The sequence below is a fragment of the Leptopilina heterotoma genome, unplaced genomic scaffold (genome assembly GCF_015476425.1).
Source record: "Leptopilina heterotoma isolate Lh14 unplaced genomic scaffold, ASM1547642v1 Lhet_24, whole genome shotgun sequence".
Lineage (NCBI taxonomy): Eukaryota > Metazoa > Arthropoda > Insecta > Hymenoptera > Figitidae > Leptopilina > Leptopilina heterotoma.
Window position 1 is genome coordinate 4549182 of NW_025110956.1, and position 19413 is coordinate 4568594.

Here is a 19413-nt window from a genome sequence, read left to right on the forward strand (position 1 = left end):
ATAATTAAATTCTCGCGAAGAATTTTTTATTATTTATGAAAATAATTGAATTGTTTTGAACAATTTCTTTGAATTTTTTTAAATAATCGTTTCTGTTAATAATTGCAATTAAAAATTTGATTTATGAATTTCATTGAAATTTAATTAACAATACCTAATAATTGAATTTTTTTCAGAATTTTACTAAAATTTTTGAAAATAATTGAATTTATGCAGATTGTTTTATTATTTATGAAGCTAATTCAATTCTTGGCAAGAATTTTATTAAAATTTTTGAAAATAATTTATTTCTTACAATAAAGAATTTTTGCAAAATTTTGTTATTTTATTGAAAGGTTTTGGGAATAATAATTACATTTTATCCAGAAGTTTACCTAAAAATTTTTGAAAATAACTCAATTTTTTCGAGAAAATTTTTTTTTGTATTGCAAATAATTGAATTTGTGTGAAGAATTTTATTAAAATTATATTGGAAATGATTAAATTCCTCTGCTGCTATCAAAACTTTTAAGAATAATTGAATTGTTTCCAGAAATTTTTTTACAATTTTTGAAAATAATTGAATTCCTCTTCTGAATTTCCGAAAAGTTTATGTAAATAAATGAATTTCTATGAAGAATTTTTTATTATTTATGAAGATAATTTAATTCTTGTCAAAAATTGTATTAAAATTTTTGAAAATAAATTATGTCGAAAAATTCTATTGAAATTGTATTAAAAATAATTGAATTTCACGAAAAATTTCTTTCCAAGCTTTTTACAATAATCCTGTCAGTCAATAATTGTAACTATAATTTGATTTTTGAATTTTATTTAAATTTTTTTGCAATTAATTGAATTCTTTTCAGACACAGATTTTCTAAGGATATCAAATTATTGTTTTTTGTCTGAATTTAATATCCTAAGAAAATCTGTGAAATTTTATTAAAATTTTTGAAAATAACTAGATTCTTTTGAGAAATTTTATAAAAACTTATTGGTAATGAATGGAAATAATTGAATTCTTATAAAATATTTTATCAAAACTTTTGAAAATAATTGAAATTTTTAGATTATTGAGACTCTTTAAATTGAGGAAAATTTTTGAAAATAATTGAAATTTTGTCAAGAATTTAATTATAACTAAAAAAAAAAAATTTTTTTTAAATAATTGAATTTTGCAGAAGAATCTTATTATATTTATAAAAAAAAAAATTGAAATTTTGACAAGAATTTAAAAAAATTTTTGAACATAATTGAACATTTTAATAAAATCTTGTTTTGAAAATAATTGAATTCTTGCGAAGAAAGTTATTAAAATTTTTGAAAGTAACTAAATTCTTTTGAGAAATTTTATTCAAATTGTTTTGAAATTAACTGAACTTCTGCGAAGAATTTTATTATTTATGAAAATAATTGAATTCTTGCAGAAAGTGTATTAAAATTTTCAAAAATATAATTTAATTCTGATAAAGAACTTTATCAATATTTTGGAAAATAATTGAATTTTTTTGAAAAATTGTATTAAACTTTTAAAAAATTCTAATTGCAATTGTAATTGTAATTAAACTTTTATTTTCGAATTTCATTTAAATTTTTTGCAATTAATTGAATTCTTTTTAGACACAGATTTTCTAAGGATATTAAATTGTTTTTCGTCTCAATTTGACAAATTAAAAAAATCTGTGCCATTTTACAAAAATTTTTGAAAATAATTGAATTCTTCATATATATTGAAAATCTTATTTGAATTAAAGAAATTTTTTGAAAATAATTGAAATTTTGCCGTAAGAGTTTTATTAAAATTTATGAAAATAAATTAATTTCTGCGAAACTTTTATTATTTCAGAAAATATTTGAATTTTTGCGAAGAATTTTATTAAATTTTTTGAAAATAATTGAATGCCTCCGAAGAATATCTGGAAAGTTTTTGGAAATAATTTAATAATAAATTAGTCAATTAGTTAATAAATGAATTTTTTTTATTTCGAATCTGAAATTATTCAATAATTAAAATTGATATTTGAAAATAAATTATCATAGAAATATCACTATGGGAAAAAATTAATTTGATTCAAATAACCGATTAATTGACTATTATCAATTATAAATATTTGCTTGAATCAAATAATATTTATTGAAGTCAATTAAATTGTATTTGAACAAATAATTTCAGTATTTGAAGCAAATATGAACTAAATCATTTAATTCAATAAAATTTATTTAATTCATTTAAACTCCAATAAATATTATTTGATTCAAGTAAATATTTAATTGATAATAGTCAAGTAATTAGTTATTTGAGTCAAATAAATTTTTTTTTCAGTCAATAAAACGAATACTGCATATCCGAACGATATAAATAAAATAAAAATTCTTAAATTAAATTTGATCCAAAATTCAAAAAAGAAAAAAAAATCATTAAATTTTGAGATTTAATTATTATGTATAACAAAAGGTTTCTGATTTAAAACAAAAGCCACTACCCAGCAGTGACGTTGAAAACGACCCATCTCTGTCCTGGGATGTTTGGTACTGTAGTTTTCTACTCCCGGTATCCCGGTAGCGGTATTCAGTAGTAAACATCGGTTCGAGTAAGACGGTCTAATCGCCTAGCTCTCAGTGTGCTATGTGACAGCGCATTACTCTGCATTACTCCAAAAAACAGAAGCACACACTACTTGTGTGTCTGTGCTTTTACAACAATTCCCAAAAAAAATCAGTGTCTATTCTCTTAAAAAAAAAAAAAAAAAAAAAAAAATCCACAGGTACATTATGTTTTTTTTCTCTCTCTCTCTCCGCGTGTATATTATCAAGTGTGCACCTGCTGCATATAGAGAAAACGTGAAAAGGGCGAGTGTATAGTATTCTCGTATACGGAACGTTGTGTCGTTGTTTGTTGACCCCAGGGGCCGGTGTTTGGGGCGAGGTGGAGTTTTATTTTAATTCTCATCCTTTTCTCTGTCAAAAAAAAAAGTGTATTCTTTCTAATTAATTAAACAACAAGAAAAAATAACTCTTTTTCCCTCTGTTTTCCCTCGGAGAATCTGTTTCTTTTTTTGGATCAACTTATTGAGAGGAGAGGATTAAAGCTTCATCTTGCTTGGTAAGTTGATGTGATCAAACACAAGAAAACCTGATGCCCAAGATTCCGGTTTCGATGCTTTCTTTAGGGATAGGCCCTTATATACTATATATACAATTGATAATCGATCTTATTTCCCATCAATAAATTTAATTGCAAAATTCATTCATTAAATTTCATTCATTTCGCGCCTATTTTCAATAATAAGAATATAAATGAAGTAGTGAATTTTCTTTTTTTATTATTATTATTGTTTTATCCGAGGAATGAATGATTCTTTTCTAAGGTATATAAAAATGCGTTTGTGTGTGTGTGTTTGCTCCGATTGCGAAGGGGCTTTCTTATAAGCATTGTCTTTTTATTATTCTCTTTTCCTTGTACCTTTTTTCTTCTATTCTTTTTTTCTCCTCTTTTTTTAGTCTTTCGATTTTTTGCTCACTGGAGAAAAAGAACTGTAAATTTGTAGCGTATTGTAATTTTCTATACTCTCTTTATAAAATCGGAATTAATAAAAAGTGAGCTACTCTAAATAATATTCGCATTATTTGGTTAGCGAGAATATTCGCTTAAAAAAATTCCTTCAGGAAAATTCTGACAGAAAAAATTCGTTCGAATGAATAAAATTTCTTTCCCGATTAAATAATTTCAAAAAAATTTTCAAAAGAATAATCTAGTTATTTTCAAAAATTTTTGTAAAATGGCACAGATTTTTTTAGTTTGTCAAATGGAGACGAAAAACAATTTAATATCCTTAGAAAATCTGTGTCTAAAAAGAATTCAAATTAATTGCAAAAAATTTAAATAAAATTCGAAAATCAAATTTTAATTACAATTTACAATTGCGATTAGAATTTTTTAAAAGTTTAATAAAATTCTTCAAAAAAAATTCAATTATTTTCAAAAATGTTGATAAAGTTCTTTACCAAAATTAAAATATATTTTTGAAAATTTTTATACAATTTTCTGCAAGAATTCAATTATTTTCATAAATACTAAAATTCTTCGCAGAAGTTCAGTTAATTTCAAAACAATTTGAATAAAATTTTTCAAAAGAATTTAGTTACTTTCAAAAATTTTAATAACATTCTTCGCAAGAATTCAATTATTTCCAAAACAATAGATTCAATTATGTTTAAAAATTTTTTTAAATTCTCGTCAAAATTTCAATTTTTTTTTATAAATAAGAAGATTCTTCTGCAAAATTCAATTATTTTTAAAAATTGTAATTAAATTCTTGACAAAATTTCAATTATTTTCAAAAATTTTCCTCAATTCAAAGAGTTTTGATAATCTGAAAATATCAATTATTTTCAAAAAGATTTCCTCAATTAAAATAAGATTTTCAATATCTGAACAATTCAATTATTTTCAAAAGTTTTGATAAAATATTTTATAAGAATTCAATTATTTCCATTCATTTCAAATAAGTTTTTATAAAATTTCTCAAAATAATCTAGTTATTTTCAAAAATTTTAATAAAATTCCACAAATTTTCTTAGCATATAGTAAATTGAGACAAAAAACAATTTGATATCCTTAGAAAAACTGTGTCTGAAAAGAATTCAATTAATTGCAAAAAAAAATTTAAATAAAATTCAAAAATCAAATTATAGTTACAATTATTGACTGACAGGATTTTTGAAAAAAGCTTGGAAAGAAATTTTTCGTGAAATTCAATTATTTTTAATACAATTTCAATAGAATTTTTCGACAAAAGATTCAATTATTTTTTAAAATTGTCATTAAATTCTTCGAAAGAATTCAATTTATTTTCAAAAATTTTAATACAATTTTTGACAAGAATTAAATTATGTTCATAAATCATAAAAAATTCTTCATATAGAAAATTAATTATTTTCATAAACTCTCCAGAAATTCAGAAGAGGAATTCAATTATTTTCAAAAATTTTAATAAAACAATAAAATTCTTCGAAAGAATTCAATTATTTTTAAGAATTGTAATAAAATTTTTCTAAACAATTCAATTATTTTCAAAAGTTTTGAGAAAATATTTCATAAAAATTCAATTAAATTTCAAAAAATTTTAATAAAATTCTTGACAAGAATTTAATTATCTTCAGAAATAATAAAAAATTATTCATACAAATTCAATTATTTTCAAAAACTTTCTAGAAATTCAACAGAGGAATTTTATTATTTCCAATATAATTTTAATAAATTTCTAATTTCCACGAATTCAATTATTTTCAAAAATTTTGATAAACAGTATAAATTATTATTGTTCGCAGAAATTCAATTATTGGTTATTTTTAAAACTTTTAATGAAATTCTTTGAAGAAATTCAATTTTTCGAAACTTTGTGATAGTTCTTTATAAGAATTAAATTATTTTAAAAAATTTTAATAAAATTCTTAACAAGAATTTAATAATCTCCATAAATAATAAAACAATCTGCATAAAAATTCAATTTTCATGAATTAAACTTTTCCTCGAGAATTCAAGTATCTTTATTTAAATAAAATGTTCTTCATATAGAAATTCAATTATTTTCAAAATGTTAATCCTTATAAGAATTCAATTACTGTCAATACATTTTTTATAAAATTTCTCGAAAGAATGTTGTTATTTTTAAAAATTTTCTTGGTAAAATTCTGGAAAGAATTCAATTAGGTATTATATTTTCAAAAAAATTTTCAATAAAATTAAAAAATCAATTTTCTAATTACAATTATTTATAAATATCAGCACAAATAATTTGGAATTAATAGAAAAGTTGAATTATAATGTTTAAAAAATTAAAAAAGAATTTAAAAAAAGAAATAATAACAAATTTAATTTTTTAATTAAAAAACAGAGATCATAAAAGAAAATAATTATTTATTGATTTGTATATTTCAAATCGTATTTTATTCCATAATTTTATTTTAAAATATATTTTAAAGAAATGAAATAAGTTTAGAAATAGAAACTGAGAAAATATTTATTTGAATCAAATAATTTTTTTTTTTTTTTTGAATGAAAATGATAAAAATAAAGAAAATTATAAACATTTTTCTAAACTATATAGTGGATCAATTTTTATTTTAATTTTCATTCAAACAGTAAAGCAAAAAAATTCTTGTAACTATTTCAAATGTAATATATATTTTTTTAAATATGTAAATATAAAAAAAAATATGTTTCGTACGTGAGCATATTTCTTTTTGTGAATGAAAATATAAATATCTGACACGTGATGGAAGAGTGTAATATTTATTTTGCGAATATCTATTAGTTTATTATGTAAATGTTATTCCAGTTTGCCACAAGTTTTAATTAACTTTTGCAATTTATATCAAAATTTCAAAAAGTGAAAGATATTTTTATTTCTAAAACTGTAAACGTAAAAGAAAATTATGTACAATAATAAATATAATTTTAATAATAAATAAAAAAGTATAAAATAGAAAAATATAATAGAAAACGCAGAAAACAGAAAACAGAAACTAAAAAAAAATTTTTTAAAAAAATATATTATAAAAAAATTGAATTAAATTAAATTTTCATTTGAAAATTGATTTCGAAAAATACTATATATAATTATAAAATTTACTCTGCGGAAAATAGTTAAAATTGACACAAACGAGCTGAAATTCCAGACAAACTTAGATTTTACTATTGCGAATAAAAGTATAGTAAAAGTTACTTTAATCGTTTTTTCCGAGTTGTATTTTACAAGTTCGACTAAATTTCAAGTGCGATATATAGATATATATTCATAATATATAGAACAAAGGTGGAATAACCGCTTTAGAGTATACTCACATAATTAGTCGTCACGACAAATATTGACCTAATGTCTAAAAAGGAGCGCGAGATATTTCACAAAGTATAATAAATATTCACAAGTACAACTACAATGTACGGATATTATATAATTTATAAACAATAAGAAGCTAAATACTAAATGTTAATTATATCAATAAATATAAATAATAGTGATAAAACTTTTTAAACCCCCTTTTTTATATATTATTATATTTCCTAAAATAAAATCGTATTCAAGAAAAGGAAAATCTTATTTTAGGGGAAGAATAAAAAAAATAATAATATTCAATCAATTTTTAATGCCCGAGTTAATAATCTCTCTAAATCGATATGAAGTGTATAGTTAAAAATAAATCATTGTTAGTAAATTCTTGGCTGACTTTTTTCTTTATTCTCTAGATTTAAATTAGTAAATTTTATTTAAATATAACTAAAAATTTTTGTAACTGATTAATAATTCAATTAGTGAAATTTGACTATTTTTTTTAGTTATTTATTTACTAATAATTAGTAAAATTAAATAGTAAAATTAAATAGTAAATAGTAAATAGTAGTTATTAGTAAATAACTAAGAAAATAGTAAAATTTAACTAATTTTAATAGTTAAAGAAGTTTAGTTATTTTGACATAACTTATAAGTGAATTTAACTAATAATTATTAGTTTTAGTATAAACTAATTTAATTATTATTAATAATTAAACAACAATTATTATTATTGTTAATTAAATATTACCAACAAAATATTTATTAGGACCAAAGAATTATTATTTGAGTCGAATATTATATTTTCTTTTTACTTCCATTCAATTAACATAAGTTCCTCCTCATTATAGTCAGACCCTTATTAGAAAAAATCCTTTTGTAGAAAGAGTTTTTTTTTGCATTCCTGTTTAATTTATTATCTATATAATTTACTCACTATTCATTACAATAGATTATAAATATAAATATATAGTCAATAAAAAATATTTTTTTTCAATAAATTCTTTTCGAACCAATAATAATTCTTCTTTACTTGAAATAAATGCCATTTGAGTAACTCAAATATAATAATTATTTGCCACAAATAAAAATTCATCACTAATAGACAAATAATTGATTTATTTGAATAAAATACAAAATAATTTTTCTCGTATAGAAATGTACCTATAAAATCCTTATGTGTTTTTTCTATTTCGAAAAAAAACTGCTAGAAAAAAATGCAATAAAAATATGTTTAAAAAAGTGTTATAAAAATTTTACAAAAAAAATTTTATAAAAAAAATGTTAAAAAGAAGTTTGAAAAAAGTTATAAAAAAGTTAAAAAGAAGTTTGAAAAGATGTTATAAAAAAAGTTTAAAAAAAGTTTGAAAAATGTTATAAAAATATTGTTGAAAAGAAGTTTTAAAAAATGTTATAAAAACGTTAAAAAGAAGTTTTAAAAAACATTATAAAAAATGTTAAAAAATAGTTATAAAAAATGTTAAAAAATGTTAAAAAAATGTTAAAAAATGTTTAAAAAAAATGTTAAAAAATAGTTATAAAAAATATTTTAAAATATGTTAAAAAAATAGTTATAAAAAATGTTTAAAAAAATATGATTAAAAAAACGCTATAAAAAGATGTTGTAAAAAAATGCTGGAAAAAAGTTCAAAGACTTTCTTCAATATTCTTTGGAAAAAACGTATATAAAATGTAACCAATATTAAAAAAAAATTATAATTATAAAATTAAAAGCAATAAAAATTAGTATAGTAACAAAATTAAAATTTCGCGATAAAAAGATAAATAAAAGTCTCAACTTTTTTCTCCGTCTACCTTTTTAAAATTATCTTCAAGCATGAAATAATGAGCTTCATTTGTCCACTTCATAAAGCGACGACTTTGCGAAAAAAAAGTGTACAAGTACAGGCCTTTGAACTTTTATAAGAACACTTTTTTTTTCTTCTATACAGTTCTTTAATGAATGAATTTTAAAAAAAAGAGCAATTACAATAAAACTGGACAAAATATACACTAAAATGCTAATTGTCTAAAAAAAAAAATTTATTTGTACGAATCTTTTATAGTGAATCCAATCCCTCATCTCTAAATTTGAATCAGTTAAAAATAACTGATTTTGAAGCAAATATTCAGTCACTAATTCGAATAGTAATATTTCTACTGATCATTTAGTAAAAAAATACCACAGTTTTTCTAATGATATCAAATTAAAAATAAAAAGAGACAAAAAACGAATCAAAATTGTTGCGGAGCAACATTTTGATTCGTTTTTTGTCTCTTTTTATTTTTAATTTGATTTCCCTAGAAAAATTGTGTAATTAGTCACTGAGAAAACAATATATTTGAATCAAATATAATTATCTTTGTTATACAGTCAAACAAAAATGATTTTTGAATTAAACGTAATAGTTTCTTAACATTTTTATAATTTTCCTTTTCAAATATTTTCAATTTTAAAATTAATGTATTAAAAATCATCGAATTATTGCAAAGAATTTTATCAAAAAATTTGATAATAATAGAACTTCTTCAAAGAATTTTATTATTTAGGAAAACAATTGAATTCTCGCAAAGAATTTTATTAAAATTTTTAAAAATCCTAATTAAATTCTTTTGAAGAATTTCTTTGAATTTTTTTTAAACTAATGGAGTTTTTTTTAATAATTTTAATTGAAAATATTGAAAGCAATTGAATTTTATTAAAATTGAATTGAAAATAATTGAATTCTTGCGAAGAATTTTACTATTTATAAAAATAATTGAATTGTTCCGAAGAATTTATTAAAATTTTAGAAAATCAATGAATTTTATGTTAATATCTGAAAATTTAAATTCTTTTAAAAAATTCTATTAAAATTGTTTTGAAAAGAATAGAATTTCTGCAAAAGGATTTTACTATTTATAAAAATAATTTAAATGTTTCGAAGAATTTATTAAAATTTTAATCACAAGAATTATATTATTTCTTGAAAATAATTGAATTCTTTCAATTTTTTTGATGAACATATTTAAAAATTGCATTAAAAGTGATTTAATTTTCAAACAGAATATATTTTTTTTTAATATATTGAGAATAATTGAATTATTTTTTAGAGAATTTTAAATTCTTGTTGAAATTGAATTTTATGGAAATTTTTGAAAATAATTAAATTCTTTCGTGTAATTTTATTTAAATTTAATTAAAAATAATTTAATTCCTGCAAAGAATTGTAGTATTTATAAAAATAGTTGAATTGTTTCGAAGAATTTATTAAAATTTTAGGAAATAATTGAAATTTATGGAAATATTTAAAAATATTTAAATTCATCCAAGGAATTCAATTAAAATTGTTTTGAAAATAATTTAATTCCTGTAAAGAATTTTACTATTTATAAAATTAATTGAGTTCTTGCGAAGAATTTTACTACTTATAAAAATAATTGAATTTTTTCGAAGGATTTATTAAAATTTTTGAAAAATAATTGAATTCTTGCAACAAAGTTGATTAAAATTTTCAAAAATAATTGAATTCTTTCGAAGAACTTGATTAATTTTTTTTATAATTGAATTCCAGCGAAGAATTTTATAAAAATCATTTTAAATAATTTGATTTTTTTCGAACAATTTTATGAAAGTCGTGTTTGCAAATAATTAAATTCCTGCAAAAAATTTTATTATTTATGAAAATAATTGAAATGTTTCGAAAAATTTATTAAAATTTTAAGAAATAATTAAATTGTTATAAAGAATTTTATAGAAATATATTTGAAAATAATGAAATTTTTTCGAGAAATTCAATTAAAGTCATTTCGAAAATAATTGAATTTCTTTAAAGAATTTTATAAAAATTAAGTACATCCAAAATAATTGAATTCATCACAAGAATTTTATTATTTTTTGAATTTTTATATTGAATTTTTTAAAAATATTTTGAGAATAATTGAATTATTTTTAGAGAATTTTAAATTCGAAGAATTAATTAAAATTTTAGGAAATAATTGAAATTTATGGAAATATTTAAAAATAAGTGAATTCATCCAAGGAATTTAATTAAAATTGTTTGGAAAATAATTAAATTCCTGCAAAGAATTTTACTATTTATAAAAATAATTGAATTTTATTGAAGGATTTATTAAAATATTAGAAAAGAATTGAATTTTTTCGAAATGTGTTAAAAATTTTTTTAATAAATTAAATTCTTCCGAGGAATTCAATTAAAATTGTTTTGAAAATAATTGGATTTTTGTGAAGATTTTACTATTTAAAAAAATAATTGAATTATTTAGAAGAATTTATTAAAATTTTAGAAAATAATTAAATTCTTTCGTGAAATTTTATTAAAATTTTTGAAAATAAAAATTTTTGTAATTTGCATAATAATAAGAAATTGAATAGCACGTGTTTTTTTTTTTACTGAAAACCAGTAATTTTTTGTATAATATAAGTATAAGTAATTTTTTCAGATTTAGTAGCGAAAAGTTTGTTAAAAATCAGTCACTGATTGTCAGTTAAAACTATATAATTTTTAAATTTAACTGATTAAAATTTAGAGAGACACTTTCTTTTTGACGTAAATTATAATTTTTTCTTCTTGCGTTCATATACTCTTATAAAGAAAATTTGCGTTAAAAAAAGGCAATGGCTATATCACAGTTTTCATCCATTGTGTAACGTGTGTTAATAACCGCGTGGGTATACTTATTGCACACAACAATTATTATTGTTTGCTATGCAGTGAAATTTATTTTATTTCTTTGTTTTCTCGTCGTTATACTGACTCTATTAGCGTACTGAATGTAAAACAATAATTGAAATAATTGTTACACGTATAGTCTCACCAATACTGCAAAAGGAAAAGTTTTTAAATTCTTTAAGGGAAGAAGTCTTATATCTATATACCTACTTTAAGCAAAAACATTTTTCAGAGACTTTTATTATTATTTATTTTATTTATTGTTGAAATAATTTACGATTTAGGAAAAAAAGTTGAGTGACACTTTCATATGCTTTGAAAAACATTAAATATTAGAAGTTTTATATTATACTGTTTGTCACCTTTTTTTTTCCTTGAATCATAAAATGTCCATGTATACTTTCAATCTTTATATATATATCTAAATTTTTTCTGTTAATCCGATAATTCATTTGTTTTTGAAGTAATTAATTTTTTTCTATTTACTTTTTTTAGTCAATTTTTTGCTTACTTTTTTCTAATAAATTTTTTACATACTTTTTTCTCATTGATTTTTACTGAATTTTTTCTGATAGATTTCTCACTTATAAATTTTTTACTAATATATTTTCAATTATTATGTACATTTTTTACTAATTAAATATTTACTAGAATAAATTACTTACTAATAAATATTTTACTAATAAATTTTATACTGACAAAATTTTTTACTAACAAGTTTTTTACTAAAAGAATTTCTAACTAATAAGTTTTTTACTAACAAAATTTTTAACTAACTAATTTTATACTAACAACATTTTTAACCAATATATTTTTTACTAACAAAATTTTTAATTAACAAATTTTTCAATAACAAAATTTTTAATTAATCAAGTTTTTGCTACTAAAAATTTTAACTAACAAATTTTTTAATATAACAAAATTTTTAATTAATCAATTTTTTGCTAATAATTTTTTTATCACCAACTTTTGCTAATGAAATTTTTAACTAATAAATATGGGAGCGTTCACAAATAATGATGTCACGTTTAAAAATTAAAATTAAATTACCTAATTATTAGTTAGTAGTTTGATTAGTAAAAATTTCATTGGTAAATTATTTTAATAATAATAATTAATTAATTTTTTACTATTTAATTAATTAGTTAATTAATTAAAAATTAAAAGTAAATTAATTAATTACTAGTTAAAACTTTAGTATAGTAAAAAAATTATTAGTAAATCTTTTTAGTAATAATTAATTTTTCCACAATTTCATTACAGTAATGTAAAGATAAATTTTTTATTTTTTTCTTATTATTTTTTTAATTGAATTGTTTATTTAATTCAAAAGAAACTTCTCGTTTTTTTTAATTTACTGAAAAAAAAAATTCCCTGTACTATAATGTATGTAAAAACATATTTTTTCGAACAAAGCTAAAAAGATGAAACTAAAGAAAAGAAGTGTAACAATAAAAAGAGTATATGTCTCTGTTTTTGTAAATTTAAATAAAAGAAATTTTATGCGCAAAAAAATATCATTTTTACATAGAAATATATGCAAAAAGACCGAAATCAAACGAGACATTTGTTTATGAACTAAAATGAGAATAATTTATTCATTCATCAGATATAAAATGTAGATGAAGTATGTATAAAAAGAAAGAAATTTCTTTGCGTCAAAAACTGAAAACACTTTCGATTGTAAAAGAGAGATAAGTCATGCTTCCACTTCCTTTTTTTTTTTTTTTTTTTTGAATAGAGTTTAAAAAAGCTCAACTTTTTCTATAATATAATTAAAAATTATGAATAAATTTCAAGTTATCTTCATCATTATATTTCAATTTTTCATTGTGAAAAATGTTTTTATGAATTTCATCTCTCTCTCTCATCTCTAAATTAATTTGAATTAGTTAAAATTAAAAATAACTAATAGAAAAAATCTTTTATCTTTTCCTTCAGCAATTATCGTAAAAATAACTAATTATAAAAGTAGAATTAAAAAAAATTATCAGAATTATTTATTTAGTAATTCATTTATTTATTTCTATCTTAATTAATTTATTTATTTTTTCGCTCCAAGTAAATATTTATTACACATTAATCAAGTAATCGATTGTTTGATTCAAATTTTATGCTCCAAAAATTCGGAACGTTCAAATAAACGAAATTTGTTGATATTATAAATATTTTTTAAAAAATACTGTAAAAAAAGCAAAAACGAAAATTAAACAATTGGAAACTTTATAATTTACTCTTTTGATACGTGACGCAACAAAAAAAAAAATAAATAAATGAAATAATAGGTAAATAATAATAAATAAAAATATGTAAAATTTGAATTTTTAAAAAAGTAATAAATAATCTGTTAATTAATTAAATTTGTTAATTAGTTAAATTTGTTAATTAATTAAATTTGTTAAGTTATTAAATTTGTTAATTAAAAATATCTGCTTTATTTTATTTACTTAATTTAAACAATTACAATAGTTTTTAATTATTATTATTCCGAGTAGGATAAATAATTATATCTACATTGAGAACATAAATTATTATTTTTGCAGCGTAATAATATTTTTTTTCCATGTGAATAAGTTTATTGTATAATAATTCATAGCAATAAAATATATATCATCAACATAGCTGGCCGAAATACTATATAAATATAAATATGTATGCAACCTTTGAAATTCTGGCAAAGAAAATTAAGATATTTAGTATTCCAAAAACGTATAAACCCTGCGCTTATTATACTGTATTCCTTTTTTGTTGATTTTTTTCATGACGTATGTATAAAGATAAATAGATAAATTACCAAGGATTATTAAAAAATACTCTTAACTTATTTTTAAGAAAGAATTTCACTTATAATTTATATGAAAATTATTATTATTCGACAATAATATGAAATTTAAAATAAAATAAAAATATCGAATTTAAAAGAAAATAAAAATATCAAACTTAAAATAAAATAAAAATGCCAAATTTAAAAGAAAAATTAGGAATATCAACAAAAATTTAGAATATGAATAAAAAACAATCTTAATAACTATTTTTGATAAAAAATTTGCAAAATCAATTATTAATGCAAAATCTGTTTGCAATAATAATTATGAATTTTATGATTTGAATATTATCAATAAATTATGATAATGTACCAAAAATAAAATTTAAAAGAAAACTTAGGAATCAACAAACTTTAGAATATGAAAAAAAACTTTATAGGCACTGTGATAAAATCTATTATCAATTTTCAATAATAATTATGAATTTTCAATTTAAATTATTCATTTTATTATTCATTATTTATATTCATTATATTAACATATTCAATATGTTAACATTCTATTATATTCATTATATTCATTAAATTCATTAAATTATTCATAAAGAAAAACAATTTTGACAATTTCTGATCTCAACATTGAAATTGAAAACGAAATTTATTTTTTTCTTCATCAAATTAAAATTTTATTGCAATAATATTTGGTCACGTATTAAAAATAAATAAATTATAAAGATTTAAAATTTTTAATTTTGCTTTTGCTGTGTATAACGGTTTTCTATAATAAATAATTAACAGTAGAAAAAAATTTAACCACCATTTTAACAATTTGTATACTTATGGACCAGTTTTGTTTATTCAATTTCTCAGCATAGCGTCAATACAGAGATAAAATTAATAATTTATTATTAAAAAATAATTAATTAATAAAAAGAGTCTAATAACATTCCATACAAGAATTCAATTATTTTCTTAAATAATAAGATTCTTCGCAAAAATTCAATTATTTTGAATATAATTTTAACAAAATTTCTCAAAAGAATTTACCTAATTAATTTCAAAAATTTTAATAAAATTCTTTGGAGAAATGCAATTATTTCCAATACAATGAAGCTGAAACTGGCACCCAGTTATCAGCAACCAGTTAATTTTTAAAAAATTTTGTGTTGGCAATAAAACAAAAGAAAACCAACGTCAGGCGCTCAGCTGGCTCTAACGGAATGCAAACAATTCAATTAAAATTCAAAAATAAAATAAATATCATTAGCAAATACAAATAATATATGATTATTATCTATATAATTACATTATTATATAAATAATAAATAATTGTAGTTTATAAGAAATATTAATATTGTATAATAATATAAATAAATAATTTTATTATTTTCAGGATAAAATAAGTTTAAAAATATACAAAAAAATTTCTATTTTTTTCCTTGACTAACAATAAATAGTAAACTATATTTTCTTATGCGTTTGGGAGTAGAATAAAGTAGAAAAATCATCAGCATCACCCAAATAACTGGGTGCCAGTTTCAGCTTCATTCCAATACAAGATATTATAAAATTAATTTTTTATTATCATTACTAAAAACGGCCAGAAAAAAATTCGATTTCTTTAGAATTTCTTTTTAAAAATTGATTTAACGCAATTTTTTCTTTAAAATCCTAAGGAAGAAATTACAAAATTACTATATTTAATAATTGAAAAATTGTTTTGTGCTGATATAAACAAAGCATACACAAATGATGTGTAAAGGTTTTATATGTTTCTCTGGATTAAGTTATCCATGACGTTTCAATCTGCAGTTCAATTTATTTATTATGCACACACACACACACACATACAACATATTCTGAAAGATCAAAGAGGAAGGTAGCCTTTCGATTCATGGCATGTCGAAAATTGGAAGTATGCCACTTAACAATCAGTCCAATATAGATGAAATAAGAAGCAACTCGTTTTTAAATTTATTATGGCACTAAAACGCCCCTAAGACTATCCTTAAGCTGATTGTTTACCATTTTTTTTGTTCCCCTATATAACAATTCGGAATCGTTGCGCGACAACAATAAATATCTGTTTAGGGAAAAAGAGAAATGTTGTGTATTTGTTACAGAAAAGATATATTTCTTTTTTTCCTTCTTCTTTTTTTTCTTTCGTATCGAAAGGAGGAATGAAGTAACTTTTACTACATTTACAGTAAAACCTAAAGGACCCAAACAACCTAAAGTTTCTTCACCTTTATTTCCAATTTTTAATATTTCCGGAGTAAATTTTACTATTTCCAGGTCTCGGATATTATGAATTTTTCGAATTTTTTCGACTATTTTCGAATAATGCGACTTTTATCGACTTTTCTTCCAAATTTTGCAACAAAATACCACATTTTTAGTATATATAAAATGCAACTTATTTCTATTTTTATATAGTGTGAAAACTATAGACAAATTTTTGAAAAGTTATTTTTGAATAATTTTTCTAATTAAATTTTTAAAATATATAAGTACAATGAATAAGATTTTGAATGATTGAAATTTTGTAAAATTTAATTGAAAATAAATCATTTTTTTCAAGTATTTTATTGCAATTTTTGAAAATTAACTTATAAAGAATTTTAATTGAAAATTTTGGAAATAATTGAATTCTCAAAAATATTAATGAAAAATCTTCAAGCGTAAATTTAATAAAAATATGAAAATTAATGAAAATTAGGTTGTAAAAATAATATTAAAATATTTTTGAAAAAACAAATTCTCAGAATTTTTTCATTCTAATTTTTTAAAATTCAATTATTTTCAATATTTTCGATTACATCGCTTTCCGAAAATTCAAATACTTACTAAAAATAACATTAAAAATTTTTAGAATTATTTTTAACATTTTGGAGAAAATAATCATATTCAAAATTTTTAATTAAAATTCTTCTAAAAGTTAATTACTTTTTTTAAATTATACAAAAATTATTTTTAGAAATTCAATTATTTTCGAAAAATTATATTACAATATTTATAAACATTTATAAATAGTTAGATTTATTAAAATTTCGAAGAAATAATTTATAATTAAAATTCTTTAAAAATTTGATTATTTTTGTATATTTTTGAAAAACTTAATTATTTTGAAAAAATTTTATCAAATTTCAATTATTTTTTAAAAGATTTAACCAAATTTCTAAACTTTTTAACAAACTTCTTTAAAATTATTTTCATCATTTTTCAAATCAATTGGTATTTTCTAGCATTTTTAACTAAAATTCTTTAAATCAATAATTTTTGAAAAAGTTCTTTGAGAATTTTTAAATCCATTTGTTTACAATGCAATTTAACGAAATTCTTCAATTCAATATTATACATTAGAAAATAAAAATTTCAAATGATTTTAAAAAAAAATTTATTTTACAGAATTGTTAGTTAAAAGTATAAAAAATTCAAATTTACAAAGAATGCAATTTAAAACCTTTTCAAAATTCAATTATTCCTAAAATTTCTAAAATTAACTTTTAAAGAATTTTAATTGAAAATATTGGAAATAATTGAATTCTCAAAAATTTTAATAAAAAATCTTCAAGTGTAAATTTAATAAAAATGAAAATTATTGGAAATTAGGTTGTAAAAATAATAGGTAGGTATTAAAATATTTTTGAAAAAACTAATTCTCAGAAATTTTCATTCTAATTTTTTAAAATTCAATTATTTTCAATATTTTCGATTACATCTTTCCAAAAATTCAAATACATAAAAGAAATAACATTAAAATTTTTTAGAATCATTTTTAACATTTTGGAAAAAATAATCATATTCAAAATTTTTAATTAAAATTCTTCTAAAAATGAATTACTTTTTTTTTAAATTATATACAAAAATTCTTTTTAGAAATTCAATTATTTTCAAAAAATTACATTACAATATTTATAACAAACTAATTCTTCGAATTAGTTTCGAAAGGTTTCGAAAGGTTTCGAAAAACCTTTTTAAGGTTCAATTACCTTCGAACAAAGTTATAATTTAAAATTTTTTTAAATTTACTTTTTTAGATTTATTAAAATTTTGAAGAAATCATTTATATTTAAAATTCTTTCAAAATTGAGGGATTTTTTAAAAACTTAATTATTTTGAAAAAATTTTATCAAATTTTAATTTTTTTTTTTAAAGATTTTACAAAATTTCAATTTTTTAGACATATTTTAATTGTACGTAATTGTAAAAATATTGTCTTTCAAAAATTATTTAGAAATATTTTTAAAAAATTAATTTTAAGAATTTGTTTATTGAAATTTTTGAAAATATTCTACTCTAATATTCTTAAAAAAGAAAAATGGATAGTTTCAATTATTATAAAAAATTGAATTTTTGTATTGAAATAATTGAATTCTCGAAGAATTTTCGGAAAGTTTTAAAAAATTATTATTGATAATTGATTTAGAGATGAAGTTTAGTTCAAAATTGTAGAAAATAATTGAATTTTGGAAGGGTTATAGTTGTAATTTTTAGAAATTAATAAATTTCAGAAGTTGAAATTTTTAAAATTTTATTTCCCGTGAAAAAAGAAATAAGAAGTATTTCAAAATTTATTTAGCAAAATTATTCGAATTTTGATTAATTGATATTTGATATAATAATTATACTAAATTTCATATTATTCCTTTCATCACTATTTAGTATTTTTTATATTAAAATTTCGCTTTGTCGCATTTTTCCCCAAATTGTGAAATACTTTTACAAAATTTAATATAATTTTCTTTCAGTGTAGAAATCAGTGAAGAATCAGAGAAATACAAAATAAAAATTTTTTTGTGACAACACTGAATTAAATAAACGACTTTTTCGACTTTTTTTCTTCTATTTTTAATCGACTAAAGGGACTTTTTTTGCTCGTTAAAGTCGATCCGAGGTCTGTATTTCGAAAAGGAAAATTTAATAGTGTCGTAAGTAAAATTAATTTTATTTCTATTAAAAATTGTACAATTTGACAAAAATTTACAGAAACTTCTGACAGATTAGATTTTCCTACAACGGAAAGAAGTACAAAGTCACTTTTACCACAAAAATTGAAACTATCTGGAAATTTTTCTTCTTCCACCAAATCGGAATTTTTATGCCAACCGTAAATTTATTCAGAGAAAGAAAAATACTTTCTACTGCATAAAAATCCGTA

General features: G+C 19.4%; 1 protein-coding gene across 1 annotated transcript in view; it reads left to right on the plus strand.

Annotated features, from left to right (window-relative positions):
• The first annotated feature begins 2583 nt into the window (after positions 1–2583).
• LOC122502875 (protein phosphatase PP2A 55 kDa regulatory subunit) overlaps positions 2584–19413 on the plus strand; it is an 82736-nt gene continuing 65906 nt past the window's right edge. Inside the window, exon 1 of the mRNA XM_043613193.1 lies at positions 2584–3085. The gene's annotated coding sequence lies outside the window, so the exon portion shown is untranslated. The remainder of the gene's footprint in view (positions 3086–19413) is intronic.